Genomic DNA, 21293 nt, shown 5'->3' with positions numbered 1-21293 from the left:
CTTCCCTCTTCATCTTCCGCCACACATATCTCCTGGCCTCTTCATGTACCCGCTGACACCCCTAGTCTCTTCATCCTGCCACTTCCCCTGCTGCCCCTTGCTCTCCCTCCTTTTCCATCCGCTCTGACCTTTCCCCTGGCAGGTCCCACCTGGCAGTTTTATTCTTCATTGTGTGTGCTACAAGTGGGTTTTAAGTGTGTTGTTCTGGAGTTTTTTTAATACTGTGGCCGACTTTTGACCTGTGCATGTCCATTCAGTGTCTTCTCTGTGTTTTAAGCATCGCCAACTGTGTTTTTTAATTTCCTGGTGACTTTTATAACTGTCCCCTGTGAACGTCTCCATGTTAGTCTAATTTTGTTCCACTTTTTTATAGCCTTATGTATGTAATATTTTCTTCTTCTTTTAGTTGTCATTTCGCTCGGCTGAAGAATGGCGGATTGTCTCACAGCCCTCCCCTGTGGAGGCAGGGGCAGGGGAATGAAATCACAATAAAGCAAAAAAAAAAAAAAAAAAGTGCCCAAACCTCAGCCAAGTGCGCAGTACGTAGGAGAGTGGACCAAAGTGCGTGAGAGGCTGTTGTAGCCAACTCGCACAAGTCTGTTACAGTAAACAAACACATTGGTGACTGAGGAAAACACACTGTACGTCGATGCTTTCAGGTCCGTTAAGCATAAACTATCAAACCGATTACGTGACTACTTATAACAGGTCGACCAAACCGCCCTCACACCGAGGTGAAATAATGTTGAGGTGGACTGTTACAAGAAGATGAAAATGAGCGCTTATTTTTGTTTTGAAAATGTTGGTTTTAGTCTATACCCACAGTTTGTTTATTTTGCCTCCCAGCTACCAGTTGCGGTACACACTACCATCCTCAAGCCATCCTCTGGCACGCATTCGTGACCCTCACTTCCGAAGTAACTGTGTCAGATTTTTGTATTTGACACGTTACATCTACTTGGGAAGTGGACGTAACCAGTAGCAAAATAAATAAACAGCTACTGAAGACTAAAACAAAAAAATTTCAGTATTGTATTCGTCGTTGTTCGACTGACAGTGTGTGAGGAATATGTATTTTTATATGTAAGTTGAGGTGGAGGGGGAAGAAAGGAAGCGGGTGGGAATGGGGTACTGATGTCAGCTGCATCGAGGCTTTATGCAGAATCAGCGGCGACGAAAGTGTGTGCCCTGCCGCAGGCCGCCTCAGCGCCACTCTGCGACTGCACTGAGTTATCTCCACTGGTTCTACAGAGAAGACAGACAAATACGAGAACCACGCAACACAATACCGCTGAGGAGGCAAAAAACAAATGTAGAATTTGCCCTTCATAGTTCTGGACACTTACAAAACATTAATGTAGTGAAAGGAATGTACGGCCGACCTCTCCAACCTGGATGTGCTGGGTCAGACTAACTCCTAATAAGCGTGTCACAAGTGCTGATGTCGTGACGTCACAGACGTGTATATCTGCGTGAGGCGTGCAGCGACACGGCAGTTTTCTACGGCAGGTGCTTTTTACGTCTGCGTACGCCTGTCAGACGCTGGTTACGCCGTGACGAGTTTTCGGCACTGTGTATGATGGGACTGTTTACCAAACCACAGAAAACACTCGAAAAAAGTACAGAATGTAAGAAAACTAAAATATATTTAATACGAATGAAGAGAAAGGAGCAGGTAATTCTCGGAAGACGCACATGGATATTTTGTTCAATAAAAAATGCGACACGCCATTCATGTCTTACATTTTCTGCTGTGTAAGAGGCTGTAGACATCAGAATGTAGGGCATTGGCTTTCACCAAAATGACGGTCATTATCTTACCCCTAGGAGACTATCAAGTAATTCGCCAAATTATTTACATCAAAACTTGAGAAAACAGCATTCGGCAATGTATACGGTGGGGCCGCCACCGACCCCCTGTCTGGTAGCCCAGTGGTAATCTGTTGGTTTTGATAACGACGGTGGAGATATTTCTTGTGAACTTGAACTTTTTGTTCATATTTAACACGGAAGGAATTTCGAGAACATACGACATAAGAACGTCATCATCAGAAACTTAGTTCCATGCTGTAACGGAGTTTGAGGCCCAGAGCAATTTTCGTGGCACATCATCAATGTTGCATCTCTGTAATTGCTAGCTATGTCATGCTGTCGAGTTACAAACTAATGATCTGAGGATAAATGTGTTTATGATGAGACTTGATGATGAATTTAGCCTTCAATATAGCTCGCCAGTTTATATGGTGGGGCAAATAAAAGTGGCCCAGAGGACAGAGTTCCAGGGTACGAAGGAACACAGCAGGGTGAAGGGAATACAGTACTGACCTGTCTGTAGCAGATGTCGCGAGTGACCACCGTCCACCTCTTGGCACTTGTGGGTCCTTGTCAGCCAGCTGCTGAACGTGGATCGAAGCTGGACCGCTGTGATTGATGCAGTCTCATCCCAAATGCTCTGCTGCAGTCCTTGAAGGCTATGAGGGTTGTTGCGACACAACCTAGACTTGAGAGCTCCCCACACAAAATGATTGCACAGTGACAGATAATGTGTAATGGCTGGCCAGGTACGGTCGTGATCAGACTGAGACACATGACTCCTAGATTTGGCTGGCTGTATGGGCAGCTGCTCCATCCTGTTGAAACTAACTATAGGTGTTTACCTCCTCCGTTAGTGTTGCCAGAAATGATTTCAAAATGTTGGTAATGTAACGCCCCGAAGTCAGACACTGATGAAAGCAGATGTGGCCAATAACCTGGTGTGCAGACACTGCACACCTAACCCCATCGTTGTGATAATGCAGCTCTGTTTTGTGGAAATTATATGGATTCTCCGCTGCACAGAACCAGGGATTCTGTGAGTTGACATAACCACTCAGGTGAAACCAGACTTCGTCAGACGTAAAGAAGCCAATCACAAAACTGGAGGCACTAAGGGAACTCTGCTGGTTTTAATGCGCGAACAACAGACACTCAGTAGGGATGCATGTGCAGGCCCAGCTATATTCGTCAGCATGATCGACGTGTCATTCCAGGTTTTTGCAACAGGCGTCGGATTGATTTGATAGGACATTATAGCATTTTCTGGTGAGCTCCATTCACATTTTCTGCCGTCCGGGCATGATTCTGAATGTTTTGTGACTTGTTCAAAAGAGATACTGTCTGAGGCCATTTTTGGACTGAACGTTGCGTGGCGTTTCTTGCTGGCACTTTGAGACAATTAAACAGCTCGACAAACAACTAACCACACCATTCCAATGCCTTTTTGTGACGTTACTTTGCATAACGGACACCCGCTGCTCCTCTGTGAGTACTGTCGTCTCCTTTGCACTGCTCCACTCGCACTGACGCAGCTGGCCCTGCGCTCTGCACTGGTCTGGATCACGTGGCCGGCACATACGTGGTGTCTGCGTCACATTCACCTCCAATCGTATCCAATCGTCCGCGCTATTTTTATTTGCCCCTGCCTGTTGCTTGCATTTCACGTATGATGCCCAGACTGGAATGGAATGACGTTAACTCGCGGCTCGTGGACGAAGTGAGATGGAACAGCTGGAAATTCATGTCGAGTGACTGATAGATGGACATACGGAGACTGCAGTTTTATGTCGATTTGCTCCCCCAGTATCCAGTTCTGGAGGTCACACCGTATTACTGTGTCTCCCCCTACCCCTGGCTCAGATTTGTTAGTTGCCGTACTTTTGCTAGTATGTGGGATATTATTGCCAAAATTCATTGCATGAGTTTTCGCGCTCCAATTATTTTTCCTGGACACTGGTTTACTTTGGTTCGTTGTATGTTGCGAAGAAATGAGATTAATTATTATTATACTGGAACTGGCTTCTTATTAAATGAACAGTTTTGTTACTGTAACTCAGTAGAATGCACAACATATCCACCTCAGCTACAGTTATCGTAAAAATGTTCTGAAATTATTTCTGTTGTCAAAAATAATGAAGTTACCGTACGGAATGCTTAAAGAACCTCAAACCTTGCAGTGGATTTTTCGTCAACATTAATTATTAATCAGTGCCATGGCTAACACTAGAGCGTAAGACTATCATTGTTAACCAGAAAATGATTTCTCTATAACTTTTACGAGCCCATAATTTTTGCTTAGCAAGGTTTCCTTTTGAAACATGAAAGTATTTTAACTTTGATACTGTTAAAGTTTACAATATTAGCAGCCCGCGTCCGCCTGTGAAACAGAACGTAAAATCTGCTGCTTTGTACTCCGATCTCGAACTGCTGTGATAAATAATTTTAAATGCACTTTTCGCCTGACCGCTTATTGCCGTATGATTGCCCTTATTATCAGATCTGAATCTGCCGCTGCGGCGACTCGCTCCGCCGTGTCGCAGCTCTGCACCGCGGACACGACTTAAAAAGCTGAAAGTGTCGCAAATAGATGTGTAAAATACGAGGCAAGCTTTCTAATAGTACCATACGAATTCTCATTAAACAACTACATTTAAAACTCGAATAACAAGTCCACACACCATTCTTTATACTCAGCACCTAATAGCGTCCTGTTTACAATCTTGACAAATGAAAGCTACCTATGTGTTACACATAGCGTCATAGGTTCCTCCTCTCTATGTGACTCCAAGAAGACGACAACGACAATATTATTCTTACACTACTATTTATAAAATGGCTTATTGTCATGAAATCTTTGAGTTTTTCTTCATTAATTCTTTTCTGTGGCGGTTTCAGAACTCGCCGACACAGATATTATTTCGGAAATCCACTACTTAATCCTTTACAAATACAAAATGTATCATAATTGTCTCTATTCTATTATTATTCAGAGCCCACAGACGTAATCAGTGCCTGTATATACATAAATAAAATTGTAATTGCATAGTTATATAGCATGTTTTACGTGGAAACGTTATAGAGTCTGATGTGATAGATAACTTTCAAGGTGAGAGTGAATATTAAGAGTTTACAGCAGATCACATGTGGTGGTTGTGGAGGTAAAACGGAAGTTAGTAGGAGCATCAAGCCTGCTCTGCTGCCGTTGGTACATTATCAGCATTACCTAACCTTCCATGCTGTGTTACAGTGATACAGTTGATGTGATACACATTATGTCCCACCATGAAGACATGCAAGTCCACTTTAATATATCATGCTGTGCGGAAATGTAGGGTTGAAACGAAGCCTGGTGTTTGTTAAGGAGACGCTGAACTGTGGAGAACATAAGAAGCGTTAGCCTGCACTGACCCTGCAACACTGGTATCTACCAGCACGACAATGCGCCTCACTCATAGCTCCAGTCGTACTGAAGTAGCTCAACCAACCTGGTTGTGACATCTAAGAGCTAATCCAGGTTGCATGTCGTGTTCAGTTGTGGCCGAAAGTAGCCCCTGAGGCCTGTTCACGGCACCCTGATGAGAACAGTATACACCAGACCTGTTCCTACAAAACCAGCTGATTTAACCTTTGCTCAGAACGACACCCATCTACTCAGTTATTGTGTTACACGGATCTCCTCTGCAGGGTGTTCCTCAGCTCACCTGTCGCAGACATGCTGATATATTGGCGTTTCATGCTGGACAGAATAATAAGCCAAAATAATCAGTGGTGTTTGGTCGGAAAACACAGAATTTGCTAGATACAACAAGCCTGGTCTGCTGCCTTCTGGACAACTTTACTGGGATGTGTTGTTCCAGCAGGACAGCTTTTACTGACTAACTTCCTGAATCACACAGCTGCTCTAGCGTAGAGGTTCCTCATATCCTGTGTTACAGGTTAAAGGATCACTTTATAAATATCCTTTGCGGCCAACTGTAACTTAAAATAACCCATGTTGTTCTCTGAGGGAACACTAAACTGTGCTGGATTCCTCCAAGTTGTACTACTGTGCTACTTTTGGGGGTGATCTTTCACCAGGACAAGACATTTATACCCTTTTAGCACAGGGTCACTCTCCAAAACATAATCAGTTCCCTCGGAAGTGACAAATCAGATACATTCTCAGTCTCGTGGCTTGGGGAACTTTAACATGAAACGATCCTCCTGTCTGAGGAATTACTGAACTCTGCAGGTATCCAGAGTGTTGTCCTGCCTCTGCTGGGTGTTCCACAAGAACACCGCCCTTTCTGTCGCTTTCTGCAATAAGTGGCACAAGTTGTTCTGATGTCCATCAGCTCCCCTGGCAGTGACATGCAACCTCACTTTTGAGTTTCATGTTTTAGAGGAATCATTAAGCAAACAATCACTGATGATTGATCAATGAATAATACAACATGGTCAATGGTACTTGGTAACAACCTTAACGAATGTATCTACTGTTTCTTTGCCATATTTAGCGAGTGTGTGTAACTGAATAGATACCATTGTACGCACATTAATTTCTCTTACTTCGTTCTCGAGGTTCCTACTTGAGGCGTGCAATAGTTTCAAAGTAAATGTAGCACATTTTGCCTCGAATTCCTTTTCTGTAAATTTACCTAATAGAATTTCACGTCAGCCGCTGTGGCCGAGCTGTTCTAGCCGCTTCAGCCCGGAACCGCGGTGCTGCTACGGTCGCTGGTTCGAATCCTGTCTCGGGCATGGATGTGTGTGATTTCCTTACGTTAGTTAGGTTTAAATAGTTATCAGTCAAGGGGAATGATGACCACAGATGTTGTCCCATAGTGCTGAGAGCCACTTGAACCATTTTTTTGAGAATTTCACGAGAACAACTTCGTCCTTCTGCCAACACTCCGGTTTGAATTCCACAACGACCTCTGTTACTTCTGCGTATGCTCAGTCCTAGCACTCCTGATTTTGCTCCATACCCGCTGTCATGCCGACTTGACCAGGTATCCAGGTGCTGCAGCAGAAGTCTACATCTACATCTACATGAATACTCTGAAAATCCCATTTAAGTGCCTGTCAGACGGTTCATGGAACCACCTTCACAATTCTCTGTTATTTCAATCAAGTATAGCGCGTGGAAAGAACATCGCTCATATATTTCCGTGCGACCTCTGATTTCCCTTATTTTATTATGGTGATCGTTTCTTCATATGTAGTTCGGCGTACACTCCTTGAACATCCACATTCAGGTTCAGGGTCTTCCTGTCGTTCAATATCAGCATAGCTATACATTGAAACGTCGTGTATTTCTGTACCATCTGCATTAAATTCCTGAATTGTTACGTTATACACTGAAGAACCAAAGAAACTGGTACACAGGCCTAATATCGTGTAGTGTCCCCGTGAGCTCGCAGAAGTGCCGCAAAACGACTAATGTCTGAAAGAGTTCTGGGGGAAATAACACCATGAATCGTCCAGGGCTGTCCATAAATCCGTAATAGTACGAGGGGCTGGCGATCTCTTCTGAACAACACGTTGAAAGGCATACCAGATATGCTCAATAATGTTCATGTCTGGGAGTTTGGGGCGAGTGGAAGTGTTTAAACTCAGAAGAGTGTTCCTAGAGCCACTCTGTGGACGTGTGGGGTGTCGCATTGTCCTGCTGGAATTTCCCAATTTCGTCAGAATGCACAATGGACATAAGTGGATGCAGGTGACCAGACAGGATGCTTACATACATGTTACCTCTCAGAGTCGTATCTCGACGTATCAGAGCTCCCATATCACTCCAACTGCACATGCCACACACCATTACAGAGCATCCATCATCTTGAACAGTCCCCTGCTGATATGCAGAGTCCATGGATTCATGAGGTTGTGTCCGTCCATCCACTCGATACAACTCTTACTTTTCATTTTCTTTGGTTAATAATATTATGACACTAGATAAGTCATTAGGAGCGAGTACTGTTAAATCAACGTTGTCTCGAAGTCACGGAAGTTTTTAGCAACATGCTGGCTGAAACAAAATATCTGTACAACGAAAAACCAGCCGCTGTGGGATATTTCACTTTTTTATTCACTTGGTAGCTAGTTTCGGGCAGAACCCATTTTCTTCCATTTACAAGTTGCCACCCGCTCAAGGAAGATGCGTTGCTTATAGCGATTACGAGGCAATAGAGCGACTGCTGTCAGGTACGTAGGTTGTTCTTGAACATTAGCCAGATTATCTGAAAAACAATTTGAACCAGAGGCTCTGTCTTGCAGTTCTGATCGGCACACATGAGAGGAGTCAGGCATCACATCTGGATAAAGAGGGAGGACATCCTGGCCACCAATCGGCTTAATGGCAGTAACAGGAGAAAGTCGGTATGAGGTAGTAGGAAAGGGTGACTTAAATGGAACAGACAAATTTAGAGGCCTCTCAGATTTTCTGTTGTTTAATCATTGCAGCACCAGAAATCCCAACGACTTCCCCACGCCTGTATGTTTCTGGAAGATGCTAGGACACACACCAGCTATTTCAACTTCCTTTTTCGCACCATCGATCCCACCAGTAGAGCAGGAGTCAGCACTACAGTATATAACAACCAACAGACTCAGTTCAGGGAGCGTTGTGTGAGGAGTAGATGTACCCAACTGCTCTCTGTCCTGTATACGACATCTCTTGTGTTGCACTGCGGACACAGCCAGTCTGCTAACAACAGTTTCACGACCCTGCAACGAAGATCAAACTGAAAAGTCAGGAGCAGGTAGATGTGCATTTATCTGTTGCTCCATTGCACCTGGCCAAGACATGGCAACAATCTCGTGGGCAGTAGAAACGAGATCAGCTAACGCCAATTTCGACACTGTTCCAAGGAGAACTTCAACCCAAATATCCTCCACCAGCAATTAGATCAGAGGTGGCCACTTTAGGTGATGAGAAAGCACGTCGCTACTTCCTCATTATATGTAGTAGGAATGCGGTACACACAAAACTGTAGATGGAAAGGAGTGTTGTTCTTTACTACCATCTCCACTGAACAGATCCTACTGTAACTCTGCGAAGGGTATTGAGTGGACTAGCGTTCGCATCGTATACCCGTCACATCACTCTAAGAAACCAAAGTAAACTACTGTTATCTTCTTGCCAAGACGATGTGCTACACTCGAGGACACGAAAACACCGAGGCAAAGCTGTCCAGGTATGCGCGTACTGTGGTGAGGCAGTAAATTGGCGACCCTTCCACCCGGTGCTCGATGCGGAACTACCCCTGGACCACGACTGCAGAAATATCATAGAAGAATCTATATCTTATGACGTCGTATTTGCAAATCAGAATTCTCTGGTCACTGTGTTGCATTGGAACTGTTCACGATTTCCTGAGTGACTAATTACACAACTTGTTTATAGAATGCGGCAGACGAATGCTTTGGCAACAAATTACTGTGAACATTATTTGACAGTAGTCATTCATTTGATGTTCACAGGGGGCGTTCATACAAAATACCAGCTCTGGAAAATGAGACATGTCAATTCCCAGGTTTGAAGGTGTGGGGTACAGTAGAAGGATTCAATTCTCATGTTTGGTCAGTAAGTAGCTACAAAAGTATTCTTCTGTTGTACGCTTTTCTTGTATGATTTATACGTGAAGTTTTCACGTTTCTTTACAGCCGAGACGTACTCCTGTGTATATTTGTGAGTTAGTAATTTGATGGTTCCATCAGGCAGCAGTTATGAAGATGAAAAGTGGTTGTTTGTCTTATACTATTGCCTGGGTCTTGGAATGGCTAGATTCAAGGTGTGTCTGGTTGCACATGGTTGAGGTGGGGTGGTCAACACATTGGAGGGAATAGATGTCTGAACCCGGCCGATCCTAACGTTTCCATAAACAATACCTCTTCTTGTCAATAAGAGTGGCTTCACTTGGAACTTCTCCTCTATCCACTATGTTCTGCAACTTATCCACTAACTCAATAAGTGCAAATTTGTCGTCCTTGCAGCTTTTAACCTTCTACGTCTGTGTGTGTGAGTGTGTGTATTTACAGGGTGAGGGACTGGTGTCTGTACCACTGGTATAGACAGAAAACTACCGCTTGTTACTGCTCTCACCCAGCGCAATGTATTAATATTCATCGCTACAGTAGTCATTCCATTATCACACAGTGGGTAAATAGTTCTTTACTTCTTTCTTTATCACTGTGTTGTGTTTCTATCGAACTGCACATGATGCAGCGCTTTACTGTCTGCTGTTCTCATCTGAGAGTGTGTGCTTGCGTTTAGTTTTTCGGGCGAACGTCGAACGCCACATTCACGTTCAGGTGAAAGTCGAACAGGAAGTACGAGCTAGTCGCACAGGGAAAGAAATGAAAAAAAGAATGTGAAGCTTCACTCACCAACAAACACAGGAAAAAATTTCAGCGTCATACAACACATTTAATTGACATTCAAAGACTTACGTGACGAAAAGGCGCATAAAACCATGCCCATTGGCGTAAATTCACTTGCTTTTCTTCGTCACCGGACCCTGACTTCATATGTCGTCAACCATGTGTCTGCAACCCCTGTACTCGTACATGTTGTTGTTGTGGTCTTCAGTCCTGAGACTGGTTTGATGCAGCTCTCCATGCTACTCTATCCCGTGCAAGCTTTTTCATCTCCCAGTACCTACTGCAACCTACATCCTTCTGAATCTTCTTAGTGTATTCATCTCTTGGTCTCCCTCTACGATTTTTACCCTCCACGCTGCCCTCCAATACTAAATTGGTGATCCCTTGATGCCTCAGAACATGTCCTACCAACCGATCCCTTCTCCTGGTCAAGTACATATGTTATGTATATTCCCATACAGAGGAGACATGTTAGTAGTGGGGCAACCTATGTGCTACGACACTCTGCATTGTTGCCAAATTTATTCAAGATGGCGGCGATGACGTCATCCAAGATTGCGGCATGTACATTTGGCAACAGCGCATGACATCATCCAAGATGGCCGATTTTGGCGGGAAAATAGGCCAATTGCGCTATGTGCACTAACCTAACCTCCAGAAAAAATTGGCGGGAATTTGGAATTTTGGCGGGAAAATAGATCAATTGGGCGACATCCACTAACCTAAGCCTCCAGAAAAAATAGGCGCGAAATTCAAAATCCAACAGGATAATGCACGCACAACTGTACTTATCTTTATTATTATTCATTATTATTGATTATCATTTATTAACATTCATTATCATTTACTATTATTTATATCATTCATGTGTGTATGCAGTCCAACTGTGTTAGTTCATACCCCTGCCACCAGAGAGTGCCGCCGTGACATCATTTAAGACGGTTGATATTGGTGGGAAGAAAGCCAATTGTGCTACCTCCACTGAACTACCATTACCATTCTCCTGCACATTCAGTCTTTGCTGAGCTGTCGTTGTCAAACCATCACCATATGTTCGATCATAGAGATGAGTGTGGGTGATAGAGCAGCTTTCAATAACTGCATTTCATGTAGACATTCGAAGAAGAACTGTAGCCACAGTTCACTAGATGAGGTGTGGAAGCGTATGATAATGGAGGAGTGTCGGAGGAATAAGTACAAGTATTCTGTTCAGCAGATTTCGGCAATGGAGAGGGGTGGAGCCAGGATGCATTCCATATCCAGCATATGCTCATCCACATGCGCAAACTGTAGATGTATTTACCATCAAGCATTCACTCTTCCAAAACGCAATAGACGTTCAGTTGACAACAATTCACTTCGGCATAAGCATATTCGTATACTACGTATATACCATTGAAGACCATCCTGTAGAATGTGTTCAATCGATGAGTTATTGGTGTTTGACCGTGCTGAGTTTAACAGCAGTGTAGTTTGCAAGAATACAGCCCACGACTGCCCCCATAGCCTCCTACATGCTGAATGGAAATGTGCATTAATCCTGGAACATATGAATGAGAACAAGAACACAGTCCTCCAAATAAATTCCCTCCAACGAAATGCTTTAAAAATGCATTACCCATCTCATGGAAACATCTGCTACTGTTGGAACTGTCTACCGAAAGCCAACATATAAGTTCCCAGCCCACAAGAGAAGACTGCCTCCTATCCAGCAGAGCGACTAACTGATCTAGTTCACGCGTTCCCCCCTAGAGGGCACTTCGATAGGTCACGTGTTCACGTCATTCAACCAATAAGCACCCAGCATCATGATGATGTAGGTGGCTTCTATATAAGGACCAGTCAGCAGCTCCTCGATCTCTGTTCCAGTCAGTCAAGATGGAGCATCAGTCGCCACCACAGCACAATAGGAGGAGGAGCAAGCAGCATCAGAAAAGTAAGTCTCTAAATTATTGTTATTATTACTATTATATTCCTTTCTCAGACGTTATGTCTGGTTAAAAATGGAAAGTGACACGGACCTTGATCAAGCGTGACTTCCTTTTAACTGTGTGGTATATGTTACATTGCATTTAGGAACTTTTGGGTAATTGAACATGCATCAATAATTACAGATTTCTGTAGTTGTATGTTTGGATGTAGCTTTATTGCGTTGATGTACTGGTGGATAGTGTGTGGTATGACTCCTGTGGTTGATAGTATAGCTGGTACAATGTCAACTTTATCCTGATGCCACATGTCCTTGACTTCCTCAGCCTGTTGGATGTATTCTTTTATTTTTTCTCCTGTTTTCTGCTGTATATTTGTTGTATTGGGTATGGATATTTCGATCAGTTGTGTTAATTTCTTCTTTTTATTGGTGAGTATGATGTCACGTTTGTTATGTGGTGTTGTTTTATCTGTTATAATGGTTCTGTTGTAGTATAATTTGTATTCATCATTCTCCAGTACATTTTGTGGTGCATACTTGTGTGTGGGGACGTGTTATTTTATTAGTTTATGTTGTATGGCAAGTTGTTGATGTATTAATTTTGCTACATTGTCGTGTCTTCTGGGGTATTCTGTATTTGCTAGTATTGTACATCCGCTTTTGATGTGATCTACTGTTTCTATTTGTTGTTTGCAAAGTCTGCATTTATCTGTTGTGATGTTGAGATCTTTAATAATATGCTTGCTGTAATATCTGGTGTTTATTGTTTGATCCTGTATTGCAATCATGAATCCTTCCATCTCACTGTATATATTGCCTTTTCTTAGCCATGTGTTGGATGCGTCTTGATCAATGTGTGGCTGTGTTAGATGATACGGGTGCTTCCCATACAGTGTTTTCTTTTTCCAATTTACTTTCTTTGTATCTGTTGATGTTGCGATATCTAAAGGGTTGTAGAAGTGGTTATGAAATTACAGTGGTGTAGCCGATGCATTTATATGAGTGATTGCTTTGTGTATTTTGCTAGTTTCTGCTCGTTCTATAAAGAATTTTCTGAAATTGTCTACCTGTCCATAATGTAGGTTTTTATATCGATAAATCCTCTCCCTCCTTCCTTTCTGCTTAATGTGAATCTCTCTGTTGCTGAATGTATGTGATGTATTCTATATTTGTGGCATTGTGATCGTGTAAGTGTATTGAGTGCTTCTAGGTCTGCGTTACTCCATTTCACTACTCCAAATGAGTAGGTCATTATTGGTATAGCATAAGTATTTATAGCTTTTGTCTTGTTTCTTGCTGTCAATTCTGTTATCAGTATTTTTGTTAGTCTTTGGCTATATTTTTCTCTTAGTTCTTCTTTAATATTTGTATTATCTATTCCTATTTTTTGTCTGTATCCTAGATATTTATAGGCATCTGTTTTTTCCATCGCTTCTATGCAGTCGCTGTGGTTATCCAATATGTAATTTTCTTGTTTAGTGTGTTTTCCCTTGACTATGCTATTTTTCTTACATTTGTCTGTTCCAAAAGCTATATTTACATCATTGCTGAATATTTCTGTTATCTTTAGTAATTGGTTGAGTTGTTGATTTGTTGCTGCCAGTAGTCTTAGATCATCCATGTATAGCAAATGTGTGATTTTGTGTTGGTATGTTCCAGTAGTATTGTATCCATAATTTGTATTATTTAGGATTTTGGATAGTGGGTTCACAGCAAGGCAGAACCAAAAAGGACTTAATGAGTCTCCTTGGTATATTCCACACTTAATCTGTGTTGGCTGTGATGTGATATTATTTGAATTTGTTTGGATGTTGTGGTTTTCCTATTTTTCATTATTATGTTTAGGAATTGTATCAATTTAGGATCTACTTTGTATATTTCCAATATTTGTAGTAACCATGAGTGGGGTACACTATCAAAAGCTTTTTGGTAATCAATGTATGAGTAGTGTAGCGACCTTTGTTTAGTTTTAGATTGGTATGTCGCCTCTGCATCTATTATCAGTTGCTCTTTACATCCTCGTGCTCCTTTGCAACAGCCTCTTTGTTCTTCATTTATAATTTTGTTCTGTGTTGTATGTGTCATTAATTTCTGTGTTATGACTGAAGTTAATATTTTGTATATTGTTGGTAGGCGTGTTATGGGGCGATATTTTGGTGGCTTTGCTGTGTCTGCTTGGTCTTTAGGTTTCAGATAAGTTATTCCATGTGTAAGTGTATCAGGGAATGTGTATGGGTCTGCAATGTAACTGTTAAATAATTTAATTAGATGTGAATGTTTTGAGGTGAATTTCTTTAGCCAGAAATTTGCTATTTTATCTTTTCCAGGGGCTTTACAGCTGTGAGCAGAATTAATTGCTTGGGTGACTTCATGTTGCAAAATTATCACTTCAGGCATATGTGGTATCATCTTGTGTCTGTTTCTGCTTGTATCCACCATGCATGCCTGTTATGTTGTACCGGGTTTGACCATATGTTGCTCCAGAAGTTTTCCATTTCTGTTATGTTTGGTGGATTGTCTATTTTAATGTGTGTGTTATCTGTTGTCTGGTAAAATTGCTTTTGTTTTGTGTTGAATGTTTGGTTTTGTTTCCTTCTATTTTCACTTTTTTTGTATCTTCTAAGTCGTTTGGCCATTGCTTGTAATTTCTGCTTCTTTCATCTAATTGCTCTATCGCTTCTTGTTGTGAGACTTTACCTAACGTTTTTCGTTTTTTGTCTGATACTTCTTTCCTTATAAATTGTGTTAGCTGTCCGATGTCTTTTCTCAGTTTTTCTATTCTGATTTTTAGCCTGTGTTGCCATGCTGGTTTTGTGGGTTTCTTCTGTGTGTTGGTTGGTTCTAATCTCTGCCTAGTGTATATATTTAGTGTAGTGAGTGCTCCTATATAAACCAGCAGTTGTAACTCTTCCATAGTTGTATTTTCATTTATTTTGTTGTGTATGATTGTGTTGATAGTTGTTATTGTTGTTTCAACCTGTGGGTTATTTGGTGGTCTATGCAAGAATGGTTTAATGTCTGTATTTGTGTCTTTGTACTCTATATATCTCAGCTGAAATTTTTCTTTTATAATGTGTGTGTCACTTCGTGTTCTATTTGCGCTTGTTCTGGTAGCTGTCTCAAGATTTCGTTTTCCTCTGATTGTTTAATTGATGCATGTTGTTCTTTGTTTGTTTGCTCTGGGATGTTTGAGTCCATTACTGTATTTTCTTCCTCTTCTAATTGCATATTATTTTGTTCCAGTAGTTGTTGTACTTGCTGTTTGATGTTTTCTAATTGTGACTGGGGTATCCTGTTATTTTTTATTATTACACGGATCTGATTAGCTAGCCGTTGTTCTGTTAAAAATTTTAATTCTGGGTATCTGGTGATAAATGTTGTGTATACTTGTGAACTGTATCGAGTTGTGTTGGTTCCTAAGTTTGTTGCTTGGTAATAACAGAACATGAGGTGTCAGTTAACTTCATCTGACCATCTCATCCTCTGTCTTTGTTTTCCTTCTAGAGTGGTTGCAAGAAACATATCCTGCAAAACACCTCTATTTGGATTTAAATCATTTTCCATGTGGCTAGCAGTGTCGTTACCATTGTGGACAGGCGTAGGATTCAAGCGTCATCCCCGATCATGACAGCGCTTGTCCGAGGCTTCTTGAGTTCTGTCCTGAACCAACTAATCACGCTAAAAGGGGGTTAGACCTATTAGTGGTTTGTTCTTTTCGTCACTTTTTACGACTGGCAGAACATACCAGGTGCCCCACGGGGTTTATTATTATTATTATTATTTCACTACCAACATCACATCATTTCTGATGAATATTCGTCTTTGTGATCCAGCAGCTCCACCTGTGACGCCAGCATCAGCAGGTCCCAGCATGTCCCAGTCCGCGCACGTGAAGGCCTCGGACTCATCCATGCAGGATCCTGTAGCTCAGCTTCTCAGCATGCTGGAGCAGGATAGCCAGGTGTTAATGTCAGTGCCAGAGGCTGTGCTTGACGGGGCTTCACAGTACAGGGCTCCTTTGTATGCACTGTCCACTGATCAGAATCTCACAAAGGACGTCCCGCCATCTGTGCAAGAACAGCAGCCTAACCACACTGGTGTGGATGTTGTCGATCAGAAGATACCGACCGCCAGTCCACCTCACCCTTTACTATTCGCCTCAAGCTATGTGTTAACCATTAGTGCTTCAAAACGTCTTCATGTAGGACTTGAAGTTTCACAATACAGTAGCCTCTCAACTGTGTTAGTGCTGGAAAATATGCTAAAAAATATTAAAGTGAAATTTTCTGACTATGAGTGGCATGAACTATGTCATCTAAAATCACAGATCAAGAAACATATGACTACCGAATATTATCCATCCCACTCCTAGCAGGACATGTACTGAGGCACTGTAACTGTGAGTATTCTATCAATGTATGATGATGCTGCACTAAAAATTAAGAGTGCTGACGGTTATAGTATCTTCATGCATCACCCCACTGTTGATGCCTTGTTCAATTTAGACGTGGCTCTAACTAGTACGATAGAGAGACTAAATATGTGGTGCCCATATGTTCAGGCAGTATACACCGACATCATTAACTGGCTTCACACATGTAGCATCCACACAGATAATATAGAACATTGTTTTAGTATGTGTATAACACCAGTGCCCAAGTCTTGTGCTATTCCTCGAATAAGTGTTGAAAATGTCGAACTCAAATTTACTGACAGAATACCGGACTATTGTAATTCATGCATAACATTATGAGATATATGCGCTGAATTTCAAGCATACAAGAAGCAGCTGTTTTCCAAATACTGTACTTCTGCTGCACCGCTTAAAAAAGAATGTACTGATTTTTTCTCATGGTAATCAATTTGAAAATATTTTAGTAAGTAAATATATTATTTTATAATATTAAATTTGTGATTGTGTTTTTTATTTGTCAAGACCAAATGTCACCTACGTTAATCTATATGACAGTCTTCCCTTTAAATATACCACCTAGAGTTCATTCTATTGTGTAGCCGTTGTAGCTCAGTTGGTAAGGTGACTGCAATATAGTGGCTACACATATATACATATTTTTCGTCATATAAAAGCGCATTCCACTCCTTGCCCTACCACAGTAGGTATCATGGCGGGCTGGGTGAAACACCATCTCCGCAAGGACTTTGTTGTAGGTGACTGGTCCTGTTATGATGACCAAGACCAGAAGACCAACAAGAATGGACCACTCCTTCCTAACAGCATAAGAGTTATAATTGTACGTCCATCCAACTGCGGTTATACAAATGTCCTCATGGCTCTGTTAACGCACATAGATGGAGTCCTCTTGGAGCACCTTTTCGTCTCCTTCAAAACACTCTTTCAGCCCAAGAAAATATTAGATGGAGTAAATGGTGTAATGTACAGAGCCTTCAGTGAAAGCGACGACGTCCCACCACCTGAAGAGGTAAAACTTAACACTGCCTACAAATCTGATGATGTCGCTGTTGAAAAGCAAGATAAAATCCGTAGATATTTCTGCTTTGGCCGTCATATGGGTGTTGATGTATTTTATCTGAGTCAGACGTATTCAAGGATCCCAAAACAGCTGGTACGGTATAACGCCAACCTCATTATAGCATTCAAACAAGACAATCTCAATTTAAAGCACATTTACCATGCTGATGTAGGGACCGACATGTCATACAATGAATTAGTAAAGATATGTGCTGATTACTGGAACCACTCACAATACGGCTTTCTCGTTATTGATGAAACTCGTAAACTGAATGACGGTAGGTATAGGCGGAACTTCCAAGACTTGCTCCATGTATAAACGTGCAAAACAGTTTAGTGCTTGACACTACAGCATGGACAAATTCGCACACATGGCACATGCTCAGTCTGAGAGGTTGGGTGTGCAGGGACAGAATGTCCGCATCTACACCGATATCAAATTTAAGAATCTTGAGACCAGACTAAAAGTTGCAAGGGAATTAAACGACACTCAGAAACTTCTTGCCATTAACCAAAACCGGACGGAGAACAGAATTAGCGCAATTGAGCAGCAGATAGAAGCCGAGGCTGTTGTTATTGAAGAAGATAGTGTAGGAAAATAGGAGAAGAAGAAGTACAACAAAGCATATATAAAACCACGTGATATTCAGAACTCTCATTAGTATCCTTCGAGATGTCGACAAAGCTTAAAGTCATTCAGGCGCGCAAAGCAGTTCGACATAAATTACGTTTGCTGAAGTTGGGACATTCCGATAGAGAGCAAACTCTAAAAGAAACTTTTAAACCCATTACCGAATCTATCACCATGATGGCTTCGCGTGATAATGATCCAATAGCAGAATTCACATTCCAGTATCCACCCATTAAGATAGATAGAACATTTGGTGTCGGCAGGGAGAGACCGTACACAATACGCACTGGGGATGCAGAGCTTAAAAGAACGCCTGGCTTAATGAACCTAATCTTCCTAAGGCCATCAAAAAACTGAAAATACTCTGCTGATGATCACAAAGTCTATCGTGAAATACTATACTTGACTGATCTGTACAAAAATCCTGACGGAACCCTGAGAAAGCTGGAAAACTCTAAATACACGACGATTACACAACCCTTACTTAATGAACAATCTAAAAGCATTGGTGAGAGTGTAGACTTCCAGCATAAAGGAGTGAGCAATCATCTCCTCAGTATATATATTAAGATGAGCTGGATGAACTAATAGACAGACTTCGACTGTTGATGGCTTCGGCTGCTGTGGGAAATACAGCTCATTCGAATGAGGTTGTATCCATAATCTCCGAGCTTCGAGAGAGAGGTATCATCGAATAAGTATGGAGACCGTGGTTCGAGAACTACACAAGCCAGCACGCAAAACATACCCGCGTAGGCATGTCATGATTAAGGGACTGGATGACTTGTGGTAAGCTGATCTTGTAGATATGAATCGATATTCACCTCATAATAATGTATTCAAATACATTTTAATGGCTATTGATACATACTCTAAATTCGCATGGGCATTACCTGTGAAAACGAAAACCGGTAGAGATGTTGCTGTGGTGTTTAAGCGTTTGCTGCAGACAGGAACGAATCGATGCCCGGTCAATCTTCAAACCGATCACGGTGGAGAGTTTTACAATGAACATTTGAAAACTGTGATGGGGCGGTATGGCATACACCACTACTCCACGTTTACCCACCTTAAAGCTAGTATCGTCGAGCGGTTGAACAGAACAGTCAAAGCTCAAATGTGGATGCATTTTAATCTTCGCGGTTCGTACAAGTGGATAGATATCCTCCCACAGATAACTGCAAAGTATAATCGAACCAAGCATACTACAATAAAAATGAGACCGACCGATGTTCGCGATAATTTACTCATGGACACAGTATATTTCCGGATTAAAATGCTGGACCCTCGCAAGCAGAGGTTCTATGTAGGTGACTTAGTACGTATTTCAAAACAGAAGACAGCCTTCGAGAAATCGTATTTACCAAACTGGTCCGCCGGGATACTCACAGTATCCAAAGTGCAGAGAATGAACCCTAGGACATATATCTTGAAGAATGGCAAGGGTGAGGAAATTGCAGGATGCTTTTACACTGAAGAATTGCAGAAGAGTTCTCATCAAACGCGTCATAAGATATGGCGGGAATAGAGCGCTAGATAATGGTTAGGATGTCCATCATCAGAAAACAGTTGGATTGACGCTGACAATTTGGTATATAACAGAGAGCCTAGACATCTATCACGTTAGTAGCTTACCATGCACTTTAGGAGACATATCATAACAAGAGGTGAAGGTGGTGTTCTCGACAAATTACCTGTTGAATTGCACATTCCAGGATATAACTTCTGTGGGTCTGGAACAAAGCTTCAGAAACGTCTGGCAGGCGGTGATAAAGGTATTAACCTATTAGACGAAGCCTGCCTTGAACACGACCTCGCATACGCTGCAAATAAGAATCTCCCAGCACGCCACGTCGCTGACCGAATATTAGCAGGTAAAGCCAAGCAAATAAGGCGAAGAAAAGATCTAGGAATAGGCCAACGCGTTGCTGCATTCGTGGTTGATAAAACCATGCGTGGAAAAATGAAGTTGTGCTTGGGGGTGATGAATTTCAAACGAATTATGAAAGCAGCTCGAACAGCTTTGCGTGCGAAGAACAACCCCAGTTGTTAGAAAAACTGTATTCTCACTTCGATGTGTGCGGCAAAACATGTGTTGCACGGTAGGACCAAGAAGAAGAACAAGGTTGCGGTTAAACCACCTAGGGTCCTACCAAAGACTTCAGGTGGAATTATCCCGTTCCTCGTTCCACCCCTTGCAGCCCTGTCTGCTGTGGGGTCGCTTACAGGCGGGGCTGCAGCTGTCGCCAAAACGGTTACAAACGTCCAGAATGCTCATGCCCAACTAGAGGAAGCCAAAAGACATAATCGCGCTATGGAGGCAGCGGCTATCGGAAACCGTACAAGAAAGAACTAGGTCTTTTCATAAATAAAAAAAGTCCGTTAGTTATCCTACCTGACCGAGCGCTCACTAATAGAGATCTAGTTAAAATTGTTAAAGAAAAACTTCACATTCGCGCATTCCGAGAGGTCTTTATGCGCGATACATTACCGAAGATCATGTGGAGGACTAATGAGTGCGGAATTGTAAACTTAGATGCCGCTGGGGGTCCAGGGACCCATTGGGTCACGTATGTTAAAAAAAGGCCAAATACAATTCAGTATTTCGATTCATTCAGGGATTTACAGCCACCTGAAGAATTACAACGCTACTTCACCAGCAAAAGACGCGTCTTCTATAATTTCCGGCGATGTCAGGACTTTAACACATACCTGTGTGGTCATCTCTTCGTTATGTTCCTCATCACAGAGACGGCGAACCCCCACTAGAATGTGTCATCGTCAGATCATGTGTGCGATGTATAAAAGAGCTGTCATTGAACAGATGACCATCATTTGATGTTTACATGCACTCTGACTTTAAAAGAGCGAGGATCAGTATTACGTGCAGATTACTTCCCGCCGATTGATTTAAGTGCAGGGGTGAGGAGTATTGCACTGATTGTTCTAGAGACGTATAAGAGCGTTCCAAATATCACACAGAGCAACAGTAAACTACATCTTGAAATTGACAGCCGGAAGGAGATTCTACAAATACAACATGGTGCCTACGATGTTAACGATTT

This window comes from Schistocerca serialis, chromosome 11, assembly GCF_023864345.2.
Source record: "Schistocerca serialis cubense isolate TAMUIC-IGC-003099 chromosome 11, iqSchSeri2.2, whole genome shotgun sequence".
NCBI lineage: Eukaryota > Metazoa > Arthropoda > Insecta > Orthoptera > Acrididae > Schistocerca > Schistocerca serialis.
The sequence above is the reverse complement of the archived record's forward strand: the minus strand, read 5'-3'. Positions refer to the sequence as shown.